This window comes from Eptatretus burgeri, chromosome 2, assembly GCF_056783735.1.
Source record: "Eptatretus burgeri isolate ZD-2024b chromosome 2, Ebu_testis_v1, whole genome shotgun sequence".
Lineage (NCBI taxonomy): Eukaryota > Metazoa > Chordata > Myxini > Myxiniformes > Myxinidae > Eptatretus > Eptatretus burgeri.
The window spans coordinates 14,905,976-14,925,837 of record NC_140962.1 but is presented as its reverse complement, the minus strand read 5'-3'; the positions used below and the strand labels follow the sequence as shown (position 1 = coordinate 14,925,837).

Here is a 19,862-nt window from a genome sequence, read left to right as displayed (position 1 = left end):
CCGAATCCACATCCAGATAACAGAATTTTTCAATTTCGAAAGTGACTCTTCAACATTGAGAGATGGGGCCAAAAACTATATATATATATATATATATATATATATATATATATATATATATATATATATATATATATATATATATATATATATATATATATATATATATATATATATGTATATATATATATATGTATATATATATATATATATATATATATACACATATATATATATATATACACACATATATATATATATATATATATATATATATATACACATATATATATATATATATATATATATATATACACATATATATATATATATATATATATATATATATATATATATATATATATATATATATATATATATATATATATATATATATATATATATATATATATATATATATATATATATATATATATATATATATATATATATATATATATATATATATATATATATATATATATATATATATATATATATATATATATATATATATACATATACACATATATATATATATATATATATATATATATATATATATATATATATATATATATATATATATATATATATATATATATATATATATATATATATTGTTGCGGTTCTCGGAACCACAACCCTCCAAAGCAATAGCAACCATCATACAGCGGTCCCGAGGCAGTTATTCCATTAATATATGTTCAGATAGTCCCTTCCCTTTTGTCTCGCGAGACAACGGGACAGTGCGTTGTGTAAACTTCGTAGCCAGGTCTGATTAAATCTCTGCACTCATTTCTATTCTTTTTTCTACTCTTATTCCTGAGGTAAATCCCAGCCACGTGTGCCCTTCGCTGTGAGATGGGTCCTCGGGACACCCCTCTGCAGAAATCACAGCCTTCTAAACGCCCGTGCAGCGGTAATTTCCACCCACTGGACAGAAGGCGCAGCCAACACGACGCCTACGCTGCACGGAACACGTACCGAGGAGATGGAAGAAAAGGCACCCGAAATGCTGACAACTTGCAAAGCGCATGCGGCCGCACCCTTTCCAACCTATTTCCAAATCCCCATTTAATAATTATATCAATCTTCTTCTTCAACTCAACCCTACAGACATGATTATGTCCAAACTTTTCCCTCAATTCCTTGACAAAGATCAGGGCTGGCACCGTGCTTCCCACCGCCTTTGATAACCACGAACACCATGCTCGATGGCGGGCAGACCCGCACGCTGGCCATGTGCTTAATGGTGGACCCACGCGCACTGTACGGGGCATGCTCGATGGCGGGCGGACCCCCGCGCTGGCCACGTGCTTAATGGCGGACCTGCGCGCGGCCATGATACTTTATCATCATGCAGAACGAGGCACGAATAACACACATCTTTGGTCGGGTCTGCGCATGGGGTTACAATAACATGTTACCATCGGTCTTCACTCAGCACAACAGCAACAAATGTCTCCCACGGACGGCAGACATACTCCCACGCCTTCCCCTCAATGCAGCTGCTACCAGGCAGAGGCATGCTGTGCGGCTGGTTCACTCGGGCTGCGTGGCGCACCATGGAGCAGGCACATTGACCAGTGCCAACCGTGGGTTGCCGGGGCACGGCACGGAGTTCGGTGCAAGGCAATTCATGTCATGGTGCTCAGAGCGAGACGATTCCGCAGCTTGGAACCATTTGGCCGGAAGTGAAGTGGAGCCATTTCCGGTCATGGCGGCTGGCCTGTGTGCTGGCTGGGGTCCAACCAGAGCGCCCGATTCGGGTGATGACGCATCACTTCGGGTCATCACCCCCACCCCACCGGATCTATAAAAGGATGGGTCGTGGGGCAGTGGGGGGAGAGTCGTCGTCGTTCGAGAGTCGTCGTCGTTCCTGGTGTGTCATTCCTGCTCATTGTTCCTGGTGTGTCGTCATCCTTCCTAAATCGTTCAAGCGTCGTTCCTGCCCATCATTCCTTTCTTCATTCCTGTCGGCTCGTTCTGTCTGGCTTGGGATCGACAACCTACCAATTCGCCTGTTGGGTCTGCCTCTCTCTCCACCCATTGGCTTTTGGCTCCACCCAAGTCCCTCCCTTCACGCCCAACGGTCGCGTCTCATTCTCTGGACACCAGCTGCACGAAGTCCCACAAAGCAAGAGACGACGCACCAGCTGTCAGGGAGGTATCGCCCAGCGGAGCATCCCCCCAAAACGTATTGGTGGTGCGATCGGGTAATCATGCAAGGTATTGAGAGACTGTTAGCCTCATCTCCTCTCCTTTTCTCTTCATCAACTCCTCTTCATTGGGTTTTGTGTGTGTGTGTGTGTGTGTGTGTGTGTGTGTGTGTGTGTGTGTGTGTGTGTGTGTGTGTGTGTGTGTGTGTGTGTGTGTGTGTGTGTGTGTGTGTGTCCTGGTTTAAGTTAAGATTGTCCAATGATGATATTGGGATAACTCTGCTGTGTCTGCTTTTGTAGGTTGCTTGTACATTGCCGCACCTCTCACATTTCTTCCTATTCCTGCTACAGACAACAATAAAAGCTATATTCACAGTGCCACATGTTTTTCCTCACCTGCTTGCTCATAAATCCCTTTGTAGAAATGTTCCCAGCTTGTTTTTGTCTTCTATTTCATTGATCCAGCATGGTCCGTATCCTAACTTAGCCAGGACTTTGTTCCCAACGATCCTTTCCTTTTAGCCGGTACGTACTTGGCAGTGTCGCTCGGCTGCATCCGATTTGGTAAAGTGATCCAGTTCGGTAAAGTGATCCAGTTCGGACAAGGCGTACCGAGGGCGCGTTCGCTGGGAATTAAATCACGTGATTAATTGGGTAACCCGGTTAACCCATAGACGGGAGGACCCTGGCTCACGCGGTTCAGTTATTGGCGTTCACGGTCAGTTAGCGACCCGCCGCATCACGAAATTACCCGTGTACGAGGGCCTGCAATTCCGGGGAGTCTGGTGGGAACCTGAGACAGCTTCCCCCCCTGGTGGTCTTCTCACCCGACCCCCGGCACGCAAATATATATATATATATATATATATATATATATATATATATATATATATATATATATTCATAATACTTCGAAAAAAAATTGGGCCCGATATATTCTCCTGGATCAGACATTGTGTGGCGGATGCATGTGCTCTACAGAGTTCCCTTCTAGTTTCGTGTGATTTCTCCTGTCGAGTTTCTTTGGAGAGTCATTCGATGTTTGGACAGTGTGCTGTCATTTTCATTTTCAAGCTCGACTTTAAACTCACCTCGTTCAGGTAAGTCGATCCGAAGATGGACGGAATGCCAAATTCATATCTCTTCATGTTACTGTAGGTTTGTGGTAAAGAATTCCAAACTTCAAACACAATTTGGTCTTGTTTTTTTAAGATCATGCATTTCAGTCCATCTGTGTTGAAGTGCCAGGGTAGATCTGTGCCTTTCGAGATTTTCGAGTTTGGTCACCAAGCCTCGGAATTTAGAACTCCACATGTCCTTGTCCTGAAAATTGGCCAGTTCAAGTTCTAGTTCGGCTCAGTCTACGCCTGTAAATGCTGAAAAGTTGAGTGCAGAAGTGTCTGCTTCAAGGGGTTTCAACACAAATGATGAAGTTTCCTTTTCCTTCCTGAATTCCTGAAATGGCCCTGCGAAGGCTTCTTGCATTAATTTCCAGGATCACATTTTTTAGGTTCTCAATGTCAAGTTCATAGTTTGTCTCCTGTTTGAATTGTTTCAGTGATGGGAAATGAGCCGGCAAACTTACCTCCATGAATCTCACAAACAATGCCAGTTTTCACCCAAATGATAGCACCCTCTTCTAAAAGCAAGTGAGCTGTGTTTCCCTTTCCTTGCAGCTTTCTGTTAAGGTCACTTAAAAGTGAAGTGATGTCCACTATGATGTGAAAACTCTGTTTACACACACACACACACACACACACACACACACACACACACACACACACACACACACACACACACACACACACACACACACACACACACACACACACACACACACTGTTTCTTAGACGTGACAATCTCATTCCGAATCCCTCGTGAACATCCCCCATAACTCACAAGTCAAAATCTAAGATAATTGCCAAAACAAAATAATAAGTAAAAATTCACCATTTTAACTCCTATTTTAACAAATGTAAATACAATGATGCGGTGCACCTTTTGCTTGTTGGTATTCCAAGATGGCGGACAGCAAACGTGATGACGTCACACGCACGTGCATCCTCCATTAAAAGAGGGAGTTATCAAAACATGTCGTTTGTTATTGGGTAGTCGATCTAGTCGAAAAAAGATTTTTTTTTTGAATTTTTTTTTTGAAATCTGTTCTCCCCTTATTATTATCAGTTTTTCCGTCGATATGTTTGTCTGTCTGTCTGTCTGTCCCTCTGTTCGGTCCAGTGCTCTGTTAAAACAATGGCGATTTCGATGAAACTTGGTGGGTAGGTTCATACCATGACCGAGTTGTGTGCAAATGAGAACTGTTGCTATGGACACCACCGTTTCCTAGCAAGGGGACTTTCAAATTTTTGAAAAATCATAAATTATTTTTTCGAAAATCAAAAATCGGGCCACGAGCCACTGTGGGCAGTACATTCAGCCATATTATCAAAAATTTCCAGCCGGATCCTTTGAAAACTGTCGGAGAAGATAGACTTTGAATGAACCCTGGTCGAAAACAATAAAAAAAACGAAGTTCGTTATATCTCAGAGACTATGAGTCAGATATACATGAAACTGGTATGGTAGGTTCATGGTATGTCCTAGTTATGTGTGAGAAAGAACCGTTGCTATGGACCCCTCCGTTGCCTAGCAACGGCCGAAAAACCTCTAAATGTGGGAGTATTTTAACGAAAAAACAATATGCAGCATTTACCCTTGAAGCTGGAATCATGAATTATCTTGTGCTTAATCTTCAGGTCATTCCACATCGAACGGGCCCATCGCGTCAGGTTATATTGGGTAGGCGACTACCCATGTCCGCCTACCGGCTTGTTTACATACAAGTCGTTCATTACGGGATTCTCGCTTACCTGCCCAGTGAGGATCAAGGTGTCGCTAACTTTTAAGAAGGAGGGTTCGAATGGTAAACTGAGGCTGCGAAACAGGTTGAAGTAATAATATTGCCGACAAGATGGCGAAAATAACCGCGTAATGGAGAGCAAGCTGTGCGTGAAGCACAACAACGTGTCAGTCTTTCTCGCACAATTCGCCGGTAATCTGATGTATTCTCCTGTTTATCACTCCGCCGACGTTCTCAAGTATTATTTTATCCTTTCACGACGCTCACAAAGATTTTTTTTTCTGAAAATTAGTTTATAATGAGAAAAAGGGGGATTTTATCGATCGGGCTTGGGAGACACACTCAAGTCATTGAAGAGCTGCTGGTTGCCGACTCCCGATCTGGGGTATTGTTGACGGAAACGATGTATGTATGTGTGTGCTCTCAATAATTAATGAAACCGGCAATATGAAGCGATGTGATTGTCATGTGACCAGTATACCTGCGTGTGTGCAATAATCTTCTTCTTCTTCTTCTTATTCTTATTCTTATTCTTATTCTTCTTATTCTTATTCTTTTTCCTTTGTTGAAACCTGCATGAGTGCGTGTGTTTGTTCCTCCGTGAGGTAATGTCTCTCCAGAATCTCTGTATAATGTCGCTCTATCAACAACTGTGGTGGAAGATTGGAGGTTGCAGGATGGGGCTGAGGTGGGGTGCGGAGTCAGATGGAAGCTGAGGAGGAGCAGTGCAAGTGGAAGATGGGGGAGGAGTGAGGTGCAGGGTGAGGGGAAGCTTTGGGGGGGGGGCTGAGGTGTGGGGGAAGTAGAAAGAGGGTACATGAAGTGGAGGTATGCTGAATTGGGGGACACAGATAAGCTGTGTGGTTGAGAGGGTGTGGGGAAGGGCACTGACATAGTGGGGATTGACACCGCAAATGGGCGTGAAGGAGAATTGATCGTCATGTGCAGACTACCTCGGCAAACTGGTCTTCTCACGATTTCCAAGCTGGACATACGGAGACAAACATGATTGGAGGAGTGAAATGAATGCTTTTTGAAGGAATTAACATGGGAATAACAAGCCGGGAGGCGACGATGGTTCACGGGCATTATTGAGGAAGCCGTACCGTAAAAACCTATCTCTTAAGTCAAAATTGACCAAATCAAATCGGATTTTTTTTATATGTTGTACTTATGGACATTACGCACAGCTTCGAGGAAATGAAATTGCGAGAAACAAAATCGAGAGAAAAAAAGTTCAAGTGGGCGTGGCTCCGCCCACAAGGGGCGTGGGACACCCCTCATACAAAAAGACACAACCAGACCTTGATATCTACCTTGTGTCCAAGTTTCATCAAGATCGCATCAAATGTCACGGAGCTATGCTCTGGAGAGAGTCACAAACAGACAGACAAGCCAGTAGGTGACGAGGGATTCACTAGGATCGAAGTGCTGGATACGATGCTTTTCATTCTGATCGATCCACCGATGAAGATTCATTGCCAAGACGTATTGGTTCACATTCAATTGTTCCTCTGCCTGGCAAGATTTTTCCTATTGCGTATTTTGCCAACTGGCACTCCTCATAAAAAATGACGGTAAATAGACACCCTATTTTTGAAGGACTACCGTTTGAAAAATAATTAATTGGTTTGCTCGTTTGTACTGTGCAGCCTCGCGTTGCAGACACACACACACACACACACACACACACACACACACACACGGAAAACCCGATAAACTTCTATCAATGCTCTTGTTTGACCACACCTCCTGAGCCACACATTATTTTTCATAAGCCACGCCCACTTTCCTACGCCACTCCCATTTTTCATCAACCACGTCCACTTTCCCTAAGCTCCGCCCACTTTCCTAAGCCCTTCATAAAAAATGACGGTGAATAGACACCCGATTTTTGAAGGACTACAATTTGAAAAATAAAACCTCAATCAAAAATCGGCTTGAGTAAAATTTTCTAAATATCTCGAAGTATTTAATTCCGAAGTCTCGTTTCTCTACATTCAAAACTGAAGGACAAGTACTGAAAATACTGTACGTGGTTTTTCAGCCACTGCACTGCAACGGGTGGTTGCTCGGCAACGAAATTCAAACGCGCACCTTCCCAGACCATATGGCACCCGTTGGCAAAGTTTCATCGAAATCGGTTTGCTGGTTCGTGATGTGGAGCCTCGCGTTGCAGACACACACATACACACAGGCAGACAGACGGAAAACCCGACAATAAGGGATATCTAGCATATTTAGCGAATCCAACAGACAGACATGTCAATGAAAATAGTGGTCAATGCTGGCACCTGCGAACCAACAACGAAAACAAGCCGGTAGGCAACATGGGTGGTCGCTATATAATTGCATACTAGTCATACAGTTTTTGACGGATCGTGCTGAAATTTTTTGACGAAGAGGTTGATTATAGTGCGCATAAAAGCGCGGAAGCCGATTTTTGATTTTCGAAAAATATACATATAAACATATTTTCCGGATTTTTTTCAAAAATTTCAAAGTCTCGTTGCTAGGCAACGTTGGTGTCCATAGCAACGGTGCTCAAAAGCATACAACTAGATCCTGGTATGAACCTACCAGTCAAGTTTCATCAAAATCGGTTGACTCCTCTGGCCTCCAGAGCTGTCCATTACATACATACAAACAGACGGAAACCCTGAGAATAACGATAGTCTAGCGACCACCCAATAGTGGTCACTGGTGGTGCCCGCGAACCAACAACGAAAATAGTGGTCACTGCTGGCGCCGGCGAACCAAAAACCAAGCTCTTATATCAGTGCTCAGTTACTCATTTTTCCGATCCCTTCTTTTCAATATCCCCAAATTGAATCTTCACGAAATAAAGCGTTTTTCTTCCTTTCACATAACAATGGCCCAAACAGTCATTTTGACTGTTTTCGATGATTTTTTTTTTTAATTCCTCTTTCTTCCTGTGTTTGAAAAGTACGAAGTTGTTGTTTCATGACTTCAAGTATTAATTATCTATTACATAAATATAAGTAAGTTTAAAATAAAGATGTAACAGTCAAAATGACTGCTGAAATGGTTCTAGACTTCTCGGTAGGAAAGATTTCGGCCTTCGTCGTGTTACAAGTTCTTCATAACATTAAAGAAAATTTTTAAAAACTCTTCCAAAATGTATTTTAAAATGCCTGACCCTGCTTATTACTCCATCAGGAACAACACATTAATTATTTTTCTTCATTAAAATCTCTTCCTTTTCTCTTTCACAAGGCTTATCTCCCAAAACCTCCTACCTCCAAAACACTTAGTTCATCCAGCGTCCTCTTTCACTTGCAACTGAATTTTTCCTCCATGCCTTCAACCGGAAACATTCTCATCCCCACACCACCCATGAAGTCTGTCGCAGGTTATCCAGTCTGAGAATCCTGAGGCATCCATTTTGCAGAGGTTCTGTGCACACGACAATAATTTCCCCTTCATGTCCTTTCATGGTGTCAAACCTCTCCATGTCAGTACCCTCCTCCCATTTGCTCCCTCCTCGTCCCACCTCTTCTCAGCTTCCACCTCTTCCTGCTCCCTCTATGGTTCCCCCACCACCCACCCCCACTCCTCCCCCTTCCAGCTTTTCCAGCTTGATGGAATATTGCCCTTCCCTTTGGGCTGGCACCCCTTCCTCACGTCTTGCTCAGTTTACCACTGTGGAAACCAAGGCCTTTAACATCATTGGAATCTCTTTTTCACTTTTCATCCTCACTGGAAAATCTACGGGCCTATTACTTCCCCATCACCAACAGGTCGGTGGTGTCTGTCTTCTACCTCCCCTCCTTTCTGGTTTTGCACCCTCTGCCCTCTCCATGCACCCCGAGGTACTGCAGGATGCACGCGGTTCACCTGCAGCCCCCTCCTTGTGAGACTGCCAAAATCCATAACCACTGCTCACCTCCACTATTTGTTCCTCTTCTTTCCCGCCTGTGGAACCAACTTCCACACTCTCTTCAATCCCATTCTTCACTCCAGGTCTTCAAGACAGCTGTTCACCACCATCTCGTCATTCCCCATCTAAAACCATGATCTTTTCTACACCCATTAAACCACCCACCACGAATCCGAAAATTTTGCTTCTCTATCCATCTTGTCCACCCCTTGTGTTCATTGTTACCCACATCCTTTGTTTGGCCGTCTCCACCTATTTTCTCCCACCGTTCTGCCGTTCACATTTCCCCCTTATTCTTCTTCTGCTGTTCCTTTTGTCATGCTGTGTCCTGATCGGATTCTGTGTTCTGGCTCTTTCACAAGACTTGATATGACTATGTATATATATATATATATATATATATATATATATATATATATATATATATATATATATATATATATATATATATATATATATATAAAACATTTAATTCAATCAAGATTCAGTTTGCAGATATTGAGAAAAGGTAGGGATAAAGAATAAACAAAAGAAGGAAGTATAGGCAGAATGAGTTTGTGATTATTATTTTTTGGAGTTTGTTTTTGTTGTTTCTTTGGGGGTTTTTTTGAAGTGAAGACGATTTGTTGAAGACGATTTGACGATTTTTGAAGTGAAGACACAAGGACAATACTTGGCAGAAAGAAAACAATGAGGCAGGTGGTGCAAAAATAGATGTCGATCAAATGGCCTACAAGTAGTGTATAGTATCTACCAAGGAAACGCATCTGCTGCTACAGCCTCCTCGTGGTTCAATGAGATTGAAGCACTCTTGACCAATCAGCGAGCATCTCCTTAGATGTGTTGTGAGTGTTGTTTTGAGTGTTGTTTACAGTAAATTTATGTTTTTTGTCAGTTCTTACCTCCGCCACCGAAGGTGAAGGAGGTTATGTTTTCACCCCTTTCTGTCGTTGTTTGTTTGCGTACAGGATATCTCAAAAAGTTTTGAACGCATTTGGATGAAATTTGGTGGACAAGCTCAGTGTGTGACTAGGAAGAATTGATTCAATTTTGGTAAAGATCCAAATCTGGATCTGGATACGAGAATTATTTAATCTTGAAAGTGATTATTCACCATTGAGTGATAGGGCCAAAAACGATATAGTACTGTTTGGCATGATATTTCAAAAATGTATTGGGCCCGATATGTTCTCATGGATCAGGCATTGCGTGGTGGAGGTATGCGCTCTACCAAGTGCCCTTCTAGTTATATTGTATGATTTATTTATTTTTACTTGTAAAACTCGACTTTAACATCTGTACGTAGTGCTATGTGATGCCCAATGAAGTCGTCCCATAGCCATAGTGTTATAACGACCTGTTATCGTGGTATTTTCACATAGTGCTCAGTCCTCTTGACCACATCCTGAGCATTATAAGACATATGATGGTATATTCCAACGAGGTGTAAAGCCAGTGGGGAAAGAGACTCGTGTGTTTGAGCGTGGAGCTAAGGAGAAGCAGAAGGCATTTATCAGGTACAAAATAACAGGATTGGAGTCAAACTTGTGTAAAGAGAGGTGCGTTCAGAAAATAACTAGGCAAGCTAAAAGAGAATATGATAAGGATATGGCCAAGAAGAGCTTTTCGATGAGATCCAGTTGGAAGTGGAGGAAGCAGCCAAGGAAGCTAAGAGAATATAAAGAACCATGACCATATAATATGCATTCAAGATGGAGGTGGCAGAAAAAATAAACATGATGTCAGTGGATATATTTAATATTTCATTGGACACAAGTCAGGTTCCAGAGGATTGGAGAGGAGCAAATGCAACATTGTTATTTAAGAAAGGATCCACAGAGAAATTGGTGAACTTTTGACCTGTTAGTTTGACTTCAGTTGCAGGGAAGATGTTGGAGATGTTAATTAGGGGTCGAATGGGAAACATTTTCATAAGTTCAAACTAATTAATGGAAGTAAGCATAGATTTACTAAAGGGACAATGATGATTAACAAATTAATTGGAGTTCTACGAAGCAGTTTCTGATTGGGTGGATGAAGAAGTGCAGTGGAAGTCGTGTATCCAGTATATCAGAATTCATTTGATAAGGTACCACATATGAGGCTGTTAATGAAAGTGAGGGCTTGTGGAGTGGTTGGCTGGTTAACTAACTGCATGGGACGCACTGGCTTAGTGATAGGAAGCAAAGATTGGCTGTGAGTGGGAGGATGTAAGTATCGTGGGATACCTCAGGGATCAGTACTGGGACCATTACTCTTCATTATTTACATAAACGATTTGGATAATGGGGTTAAGAGTTGGTTTTCTATAGTTGCAGATGACACAAAGATTCAGTGGAAGATAGCAGCATGGGGGAAGGAAGGGAGGAGGGGGTGGGGGTGGCATCCTATTCTGGAAAGCCTATACAGTATACACTGTACTTTCACAGATTATACAAAAGATTTGCAGTTGTAGTTTAACATAAATCAATGTAGCGTGCTCGGGACGGGTTAGAATAATGAAAATAGTGATTGCATAATGCAAGGGGCAGTCTTGGAGCATGACGCACAGGAGAAGAGAAGGATCTGTGATCGTAATAGATATGGGGAATAAACAGGCACAGTGTCAGGTAAACGATTACCTACAGGTAAAGCCGATAGGGTTTATGTTCGATTTGTGGGGTGATAAGTTATAAATGAAGAGGTCGTTTAGAAGCAAGGTAGATAAGAAAAAAAGGGTTCATATGCTGATGGGGAAACATTCGCATCAACGATTTGGATCGTGTATTTCGGATAACCTTGTGGCTTCTGATTGATTTGAAAAATCTTCAACTGGCATGTTCTTTTCTGCAACTCTGCCATGGGAACCTGCTGCAATTGGCCTCCTGCGCACAGTGCCGGACGAGATGCTACTTTTCAGGCTTGCTGTCATTTCATTTGTCACATTTCACTGACATACAGGAATTTTGTGAGGCCTTATCTAAAATATTGTGTTTAGTTTGGGTCACCACATCTGAGGACGAATATACTGTACCTACCAGAGAGATCTTCCCTGATCTGGAAAAACCTCGTAAGTCGAATTCCAGTGGAGAGCACAAACTAGGTTCTTTCGATCAGGAAAGAGATGGTTGAGCATCGATCAACTCGATTGATTCCAGGGATAGCTCAACTAAGATATGAGGTGCAGCTGTAGAAGACAGGACTTTATGCAGTGCTGTGCAAAAGTTTGGGTTATTCCAATGACATTCATACTTCAGGGTAAATTCATGAACTTATCAGTGATAACAGTCATATACGTGTTTATGATTACAAGTCAGGATTTTTTTAAATAAAAATGAAAAAAAAACATCCCCAATAAACAGCCAATGAAGGTTGGAAGAAATGACAAGGTAGGAATGACACCGCAATACAACACCGCAATCCTTTTATGGATTGCCATCACGTCATCTTTTGCCATTTTTGTTGTCGGTAGCAATAGTAACAATTGTATGAGATGTCTATGTTAGAGGAAGTTGTAGATTTGTAGTATGGATTGGTGTAATTGCCTATTTTATTTGGCGTGGGATTGAGATGGAAAAATGTCAAAACCCCCACCCCCTCAGCGATATATCCCGATACATCCTTCCCCGACCCCCACCCCCTCAGCGATATATCTCGTATGAGTCTCTTTCCTAGTTCCCTTAATGTCCCGTCCAATATTCCCGTTCCTTATGTCTCCACTCAGCCATTCTGCTAACCTGTTGTCCTTCACTTTCGGAGTCCTATTTATTTTGTTTGCCAACATGGAAGAATGTCTTTATCCTCTCTCCTTTCTCTGCTCCTTCCCTTCTATTCCATCCCCATACTCCTCTTCTTCTTCTTCTCCTTTCGGCTGCTCCCGTTAGGGGTCGCCACAGCGGATTATCCGATCCGCATAGTGATTTGGCACATGTTTTACGCCGGATGCCCTTCCTGACGCAACCCTGGTCGCCTCTTACGACACAGGGATATGGTACACCTATTTAACCGGGGTATACACCGGCCCAGTACACTGGTACTCATTTCGCCGACCTCGGAAGGATGACAGGCTGAGTCAACCCCCTGGTGTATTAATTCAGTGGCCCAACGGGGCTTGAACTCAGGACCTTTTGTATCCCAAGCCGCTGCCCTAACCACTGCGCCAACACACCAGGCTCCATCCCCATACTCCTATATCCTCTCAATCTTCTCCCCTTCTATCCCAAACTCCACCCAGCTCCTTTCCCTCTCCTACCATCATATATCCTCTTCTTTTCCTCAATTTAATACTCCCGACCTATACGCACAGTAAAGAGACTTCCATTCATATCCTCTTCCATTCTGTTCCTTTATTCAATGTTGGCATTTCCAATTTCTTCCCTTCATACCCCTCCCTACCCTGTGTAAGCGAAATAAATAGATGCCTTCTAAAAGGGTCACACTATCACATATATTTACATAAGGAGGAGGTACTGGGAGGAGGTACCGTGGTTAAGATGGAAGGATTGTGTGAGGAGTGATATCAATAAGGTAGGGGTGGTTGAAGAGTGGAGAGAGTTGGCTGAAGACAGAGGGAAGTTGAGGAGTATCATGGTCAAGGCAAGGCAGAAGATTGGTACTCTTGGACCTCACCCCTTATAAAGGGATGAGACCAGTGGTGTAGTGGTAAAATATGATGTGGGTAAACTATACGGATGTCAGTTGAGGCTGCCAAACTTGAAGGATAAGTCATTGAGGAGTGTCCACAGGCCACAAGGCCCAAGGTGTGTAGAGCACGGGGAGGGTGTGGGAAGGGGTAGCTCTTTCTCTCTACATCTCTGCCTACGTCTAAAGCTTCATGTTCTTGACCCAACACAGGCAGGAGCATGGCGTTTCAGTTGTGGAGGATTTTTGAGCAGCTTCTGCAGGATCGGTTGGCTGTCTCCGTGCTGCAGGCCAGTTTGTACAGTACTGACTGGGGTTATTCTTCAACAACGACAACAACAACATGATGGAAGACTTGTGGTCCTGGCTTCAGGTAGGCAACAGCATAACACTTCAGTCACATCACGTAGCTCTTCATCGAGATGTCTAGCTGTTTCACCTTTTTCTCTGTCTGACAATAAGTTATATTGTAATAGATTATAATGTTGTCAGGCTGCGCTCATTGGTTGAGCTCCCGGCCCAGCAATGCCGTCCACTGGCAGCCTCACCCATATGTGATTCTTGGTTTGGGTGCTCTGTTAGGCGCTGCATGTTACCAGCGCAACTCGGTGATGTTCCTTTGGTTTTGATTTGAATTGTGGTTTTGTAAAGTGGGTTGTGTGTTACAAAGTGTGTGTGTGTGTGTGTGTGTGTGTGTGTGTGTGTGTGTGTGTGTGTGTGTGTGTGTGTGTGTGAGATAGAGATAAAGATATAGAGAGGGATATAAAGGGATAAAAGAAGAGAGGGGATCTATAGAGTTACAAAGGGAATTTGGACCTGCTAGAAAAACACAATGCATTTCCTTGTCCACTGATATGAAGTAAGAGGTAATGTTTCGAATCTGGCAGCCATTTGCACACAAACAGACAGCAGTCCCCCCAGTTCAGTTATTTCGATAAGTATGTGTTTATAGTCAGGGTCCCGTCCTGTCTAATGGGTCAATTACATGTATGCGTTACGAGTTACTTTTATAGTCAGGTTTTCTACATCTTGAATCCGCACAACGCCAACAAAACCCTCGCTTCACTCCTCCTCCCACGCTGCGGCCGAACGGGCGCTTCGCCCGCCCAGCTTTCACCTCTCCGCACCATCGACGCCATTACGCACGTGTTCGGGACCACGGACGTGAGCGGAGGTTTCATCACCTCAGGGCCGACTCCGCCTTAGCCAGATGGAGTGTTCGGCCCGGCCAATGAGGAGAGGCCACCGATCGCCCGTCAACCCCTCGTCCAATCCGGAGGCGGGTTCCTCAGAACGGTTCCCTCGACCCGCGAGGGAGGGGAAGGACAAGAGAAGGTGGCGAGCCGTCATCAGGAAGAGAAGAAGCAGGTGCAGATTTATCGTTTCATGAAGCTTGCCCGGAGTACCACCAGTGGAATTATTAATAAGCGTGTTGCTCTCATTCGGCTTGCCTTTGCTGGAAGGAGAAGAAGCCTCATCGCCTGCTCACATTCTCGTCTTGCCTGCTGGCGTTCTTGTCTACCCGCTGGTGCTCGTCTCGTCTGGTCCGTTCTCGTGCTGGCTGGCGTCCGTTGCATCGTTCCTGGTTCCTGTTGCTTGGTGCGGCGACGGAGGTGTGGGTTTGAGTCCCCCCCCCCGAACCAGCTCATCTCGACCAGACCACACAAGGCGGACAGGTGCAAGCATAGGCTCCTGCCCTCAGCTCGCCTTCCCTCCCGAGCTGAAGGGCCAAATAAAGGCCACGGCCACCGTGTGTGTGTGTGTGTGTGTGTGTGTGTGTGTGTGTGTGTGTGTGTGTGTGTGTGTGTGTGTGTGTGTGTGTGTGTGTGTGTGTGTGTGTGTGTGTGTGTGTGTATGTGTGTGTGTGTGTGTGGGGTACCAATCTGTTAAGTAGAATTGTTAAGTGCTTTTTGCTCACTGTACATTGCCTGCATTTCTTTTATTCGGATAACTCTGCTCCGTGTCCCCCTTCCTTATAAATAAACCCCCAATTGTTAAATGTTCGAGTTTGTTGCCTGTCATTTCTACCATTGACCCAGCACGGTGCGGGCTTGAGAAATAATGAGGCCATCGGTGCTGTAAGTTGTCATTGGGTCCGACGGACTCTGGTAATTCCGCTCGGTTACACTGGACCGAGGTCGCAAGAGTGACCCGGTTCGACAGAGTCTGTTGAGGGTGTGACTTCCCTGGTAATTTGACGACGTGGGTACTTAGGTATTTGAAATTGCATTTTGGACTATTTGGACTTGAAATTTGGCTATTGACCCTACCCCACGCCGTCAGAGAATTGGCGATCACAGTCTTTAAGTGGCCCATCGACTCCGGAGTGATCCGGCATGACGACCTTTCAATTCTGGTGTTCGGTAGGAGACGGCCCAACTGCTCCATCTGGCATTTGTCCTCGCTACCGAACCACGCACCACAACAATATAACTCAACAAAATATGACTGATATATCTAAACTCCAGGGTTCCTTTAGGTGTTGGATATATCTCCTTGGGGTCTTCCATAATCACAGTGGTATATATATATATATATATATATATATATATATATATATATATATATATATATATATATATATATATATATATATATATATATATATATATATACACCAAAGTAGTTAATGATTGATCATTCAGTAACACAGCACAGCCAACCAATAGATCGACCAAAGTCCAAGTAAACTCTAGTCCCCAATTTTTTAACAAAGAGGAAAGAGAGTCCTCCTCATGCGACGTTTCGCTTGTGGTCCACAAGCCTTCTCAAGCCAAGAGGCACAGCGAACCACACGCCGCCGTTTATATCGAACCACTTCCGGTCTTGTGTGTGAGCATGCGCAATTTATTTTGGTTATCAGAATGTGGCAATGTCACTCATCGTTGGATTCCCACTGAGTCCTGGTCATTAAAAAAAAATTTATTTATATATCTGGGATTGTAATTACATGCCTGGTGTTGGCTTAATGGTTAGGGTGGTGGGCTTGGAATCCTCGGGTCCCGAGTTCAAATCCCGCTCAGCTGTTGAATTAATACCAGGTGGGGTTGACTCTGCCTGTCATCCTTCCGAGGTCAGCAAAATGAGTGCCAGCTTGCTGGTATCCTGTGTCGGAGTGGCGACCCGTCCAGGATTGTGTCTAATAGCCAAGGATACTGCTTAAGCAGCACCAATGCTCTGCACAGAGTATGGTCCCCATGGATGGATGGATTGTAATTATGCGTATGTACAGCTAAGTGTGTCTGCCCCAGTACCTCTGGGTTATTAAAAGATCATCTTTTGGTTCTGCGTGTGGATTTGGTTGAGGCACTTTCTGCATGTATTGTGCATGTACCGGTGAAAGGCGTTGAGTGTGGGTTGTTGCGTGATGGCGTGTTAGCAGTGTGTGTGACAGTGCATTGCAGTGGTGGTGTGATTTATTGCGGTGGTGTATGCGTACCAAAGCTATTTTTGAACCTACCAGTATCCTTACTTTTGCACCATCCCCTTATAGATGCTTTAACCAATGGGTTGTACTGCATAAGGAGATCTATAGTTTCATTTGTTAGACCACACCTCTCTGTTCTTTAACATGCCAGGCTTCGAGCATTAATCGTCGGTGTTTGTTGCACGTGACATCCAGTATGCCGGTTCTTCCAAGGTCCAGTTGATGCCCCGTTTGTATGTGGTGCCGTGCAATTGCTGACTCATCTGTGTTGCCCAATAACATCGCCCTTTTGTGCTCATCCGGCCGTGTATGGAGGTTTCTCCCCATTTCTCAGATTTGTCCTTGCAGTTCTTGCAGCTGGCGCTGTGCACCACACCTGACTTGTCACTCACTATCCGGTATTGCATCTTTCAGTTTGGTTGGAACACCCCGAATACTACGTCGTGGTTTTTGGGCTTCTCCAATACGGCACTTCAAATTATTTTTGCAATTCTCTCCGAGAAATTTGGATAATAAGGTAACATACACCTACCGATCAGCTCTGGTTTGTTGTTGGCTCTATTATGCCTTCTAACCACCTGTATCAACCTCCTGTCATAGCCGTTGTTCTTTAAAATTTAATGTACCTGTATTAGTTCCTTTGTTGCACCCTTACTGAATGACGAGATTGTCCACACACGGGATATTAATGTCTGTGCTACACTGCACTTATGACACAAAGGATTACACGAGTTGAAGTCTAGCAGGTTATTGGTGTGCCTTGGTTTCCTGTACACAGAAATTTCTAAAGTACCATTGCTTAGCCGGTGCACCTCAACATCAAAAGGGCCAGTTTACCCTCATTGTCCATTTCCTTCATGAATTTGATGCTTGTATACACCTGACCCAGTTTTTCAAGGATGTGATCGACTTTATTCAGGCATGTAATGGCAAAAGTATCGTCCATCTACGTGAACCAAAAACGCGGTAACCAGTCCTCATCATGTTTGAGCAAGTTACTTTCCAGCTCCTCCATTACCAGATCAGCCACTACTTTTGACGAGGGTGAACCCATTACTGTCCCATAAACAAACTTATCTGTGTGTTGCATCCATGCTGGGATCTGTGGCATCCATGCTGAACTTCTTAAGGCTGGTGGAAATGCTGTACTGGTATTGTTGCATGCAGTTCTGTGCTCCGTTGGGAGCACAGGCATCACCCAACTGACTGGAAAAGGGGCCTCTTTGTCCCTCTCTGGGAAGGGAAGTGTGATCGCCAGGACTGCAACAACTATCGAGGGGTGATGCTGCTCTCAGTGCCGGACAAGGTCTTTGCTCAGATAATTCTTCATAGGGTTCACCACCATCTGCTCAATCACCAGCACCCAGAGCAGTCGGGCTTTACACCAAAGTAGTTAATGATTGACCATATCCTTGCTCTCCAGGTCGTCACCGAATACAGACAAAAGTTTTGGCAGGGGCTGCTCGCAGCCTCTGTTGATCTCCACAAAGCTTTCGATTCAGTGAATCAGGATACCCTCTGGAGGATTCTTGCTCTTCGGGGGTGCCACCAAAGTTGATCGATCTGATATCTGAACTCTACTCTGGTATTGAGAGTGCTGTGAGGTGTGGTGGTTCCATTTCTGACTTATTTCCAGTTGTTACTGGAGTTTGTCATGGGTGTGCATTGGCTCACACACTCTTCAATGCTTGCATGGACTGGATTCTGGGGAAGATGTTGGAGAGATGAAGCTGCGATGCATCATTTGGGAATGTCAATATCTCTGACCTTGATTTCACAGATGATGCAGTCATCTTTTCAGAGTTGCTGTGTATCCTTTTGGGGGCCCTTGAGGTGCTGAATGAGGAATTGGAGCCACTGGGATTACGGGTTTCCTGGGTAAAAACAAAGATCCAGGCTTTCAATGACATTTTGAATGCTGCCATCTTGTCTGTATCTGTTTGTGGTGAAGATTTTGAGGTCTCAGAAAGATTCACTTGTCTTGGCAGTGATATTCATGTCTCTGCAGTTTGTGAGCCAGAGGTCAATGGACGTCTGGGTCGGGTCTGTGGAGTCATGGATTCACTGGAGCATGGGGGTGTGACACTGTTGTTTCCTCTGCAGGAGGTATTTCAAGTCTTTTTCTATGGATGTGGGATCTGGACTCTGACAAAGGAACTGAGACGAAGACTGAACTCTTTTGGTACCAGGTCTCTTCAGAGAATCCTTGGCTATCACTGGTCAGACTTTGTGTCCAACAAGCGGTTGCTGAGAGAAACTCAAATGAGATTTATTACCTGCATAGTCCATGAGTGTCAGTTGTGGCTGTATGGACATGACTCGATTTCCTGATGCTGATCCTTATCACCAAATTCTCTCAGCGAGGGAACCTCAAGAATGGAGAAGGTCAATGGGATGACCGCATGCCTCATGGTTGCAGCAGGTTGATCAGCATATCAAGGAGATTGGGATGGGCCAGGCATCTGCCTGGGGGGTGGCCAAATGGAGGCCCCTGGAGTACCGACGGAAAGTGGATGAAGCGATGCGCTGCTCCAGCACATGCTTCCATACCTAACCTATAAAGAGGCCCTAACCAGAATCACGGCTTGTGTCACTGTCAATAGCTGCAGGCTGTGCAGGCTATGATTTTTTTAGCTGGGAATTGGATCGGAATCCTGAGTTTGACATTGAAGAAATTTTCTGATATCGATCGCCAACATGAGATGGGATATTCCTGCAACACACAGACCTTTTCCCAGCAATCGTGAAGCATATGTCAAAAGCCGATTCTTACAGAAACACAAACTGCCCTCGGGGCACGAGCAAACTAAGCCACAATGGGCCCGGAACAATAATGGATCTGAGGGCACTTCAATAAACGCATTATATATCACTAGCAAAGTACCTGCGCCT

At 44.0% G+C, this 19,862-nt stretch overlaps 1 long non-coding RNA gene across 3 annotated transcripts in view; it reads right to left on the bottom strand.

Moving 5' to 3' along the window:
- LOC147031466 (uncharacterized) overlaps positions 1-5,430 on the bottom strand; it is a 62,803-nt gene extending 57,373 nt beyond the window's left edge. For all 3 annotated transcript variants that reach the window (XR_015053180.1, XR_015053174.1, XR_015053175.1), the window contains exon 1: positions 5,033-5,430. This is a non-coding gene — a long non-coding RNA (uncharacterized LOC147031466). The remainder of the gene's footprint in view (positions 1-5,032) is intronic.
- Between the last annotated feature and the right edge of the window lie 14,432 nt (positions 5,431-19,862).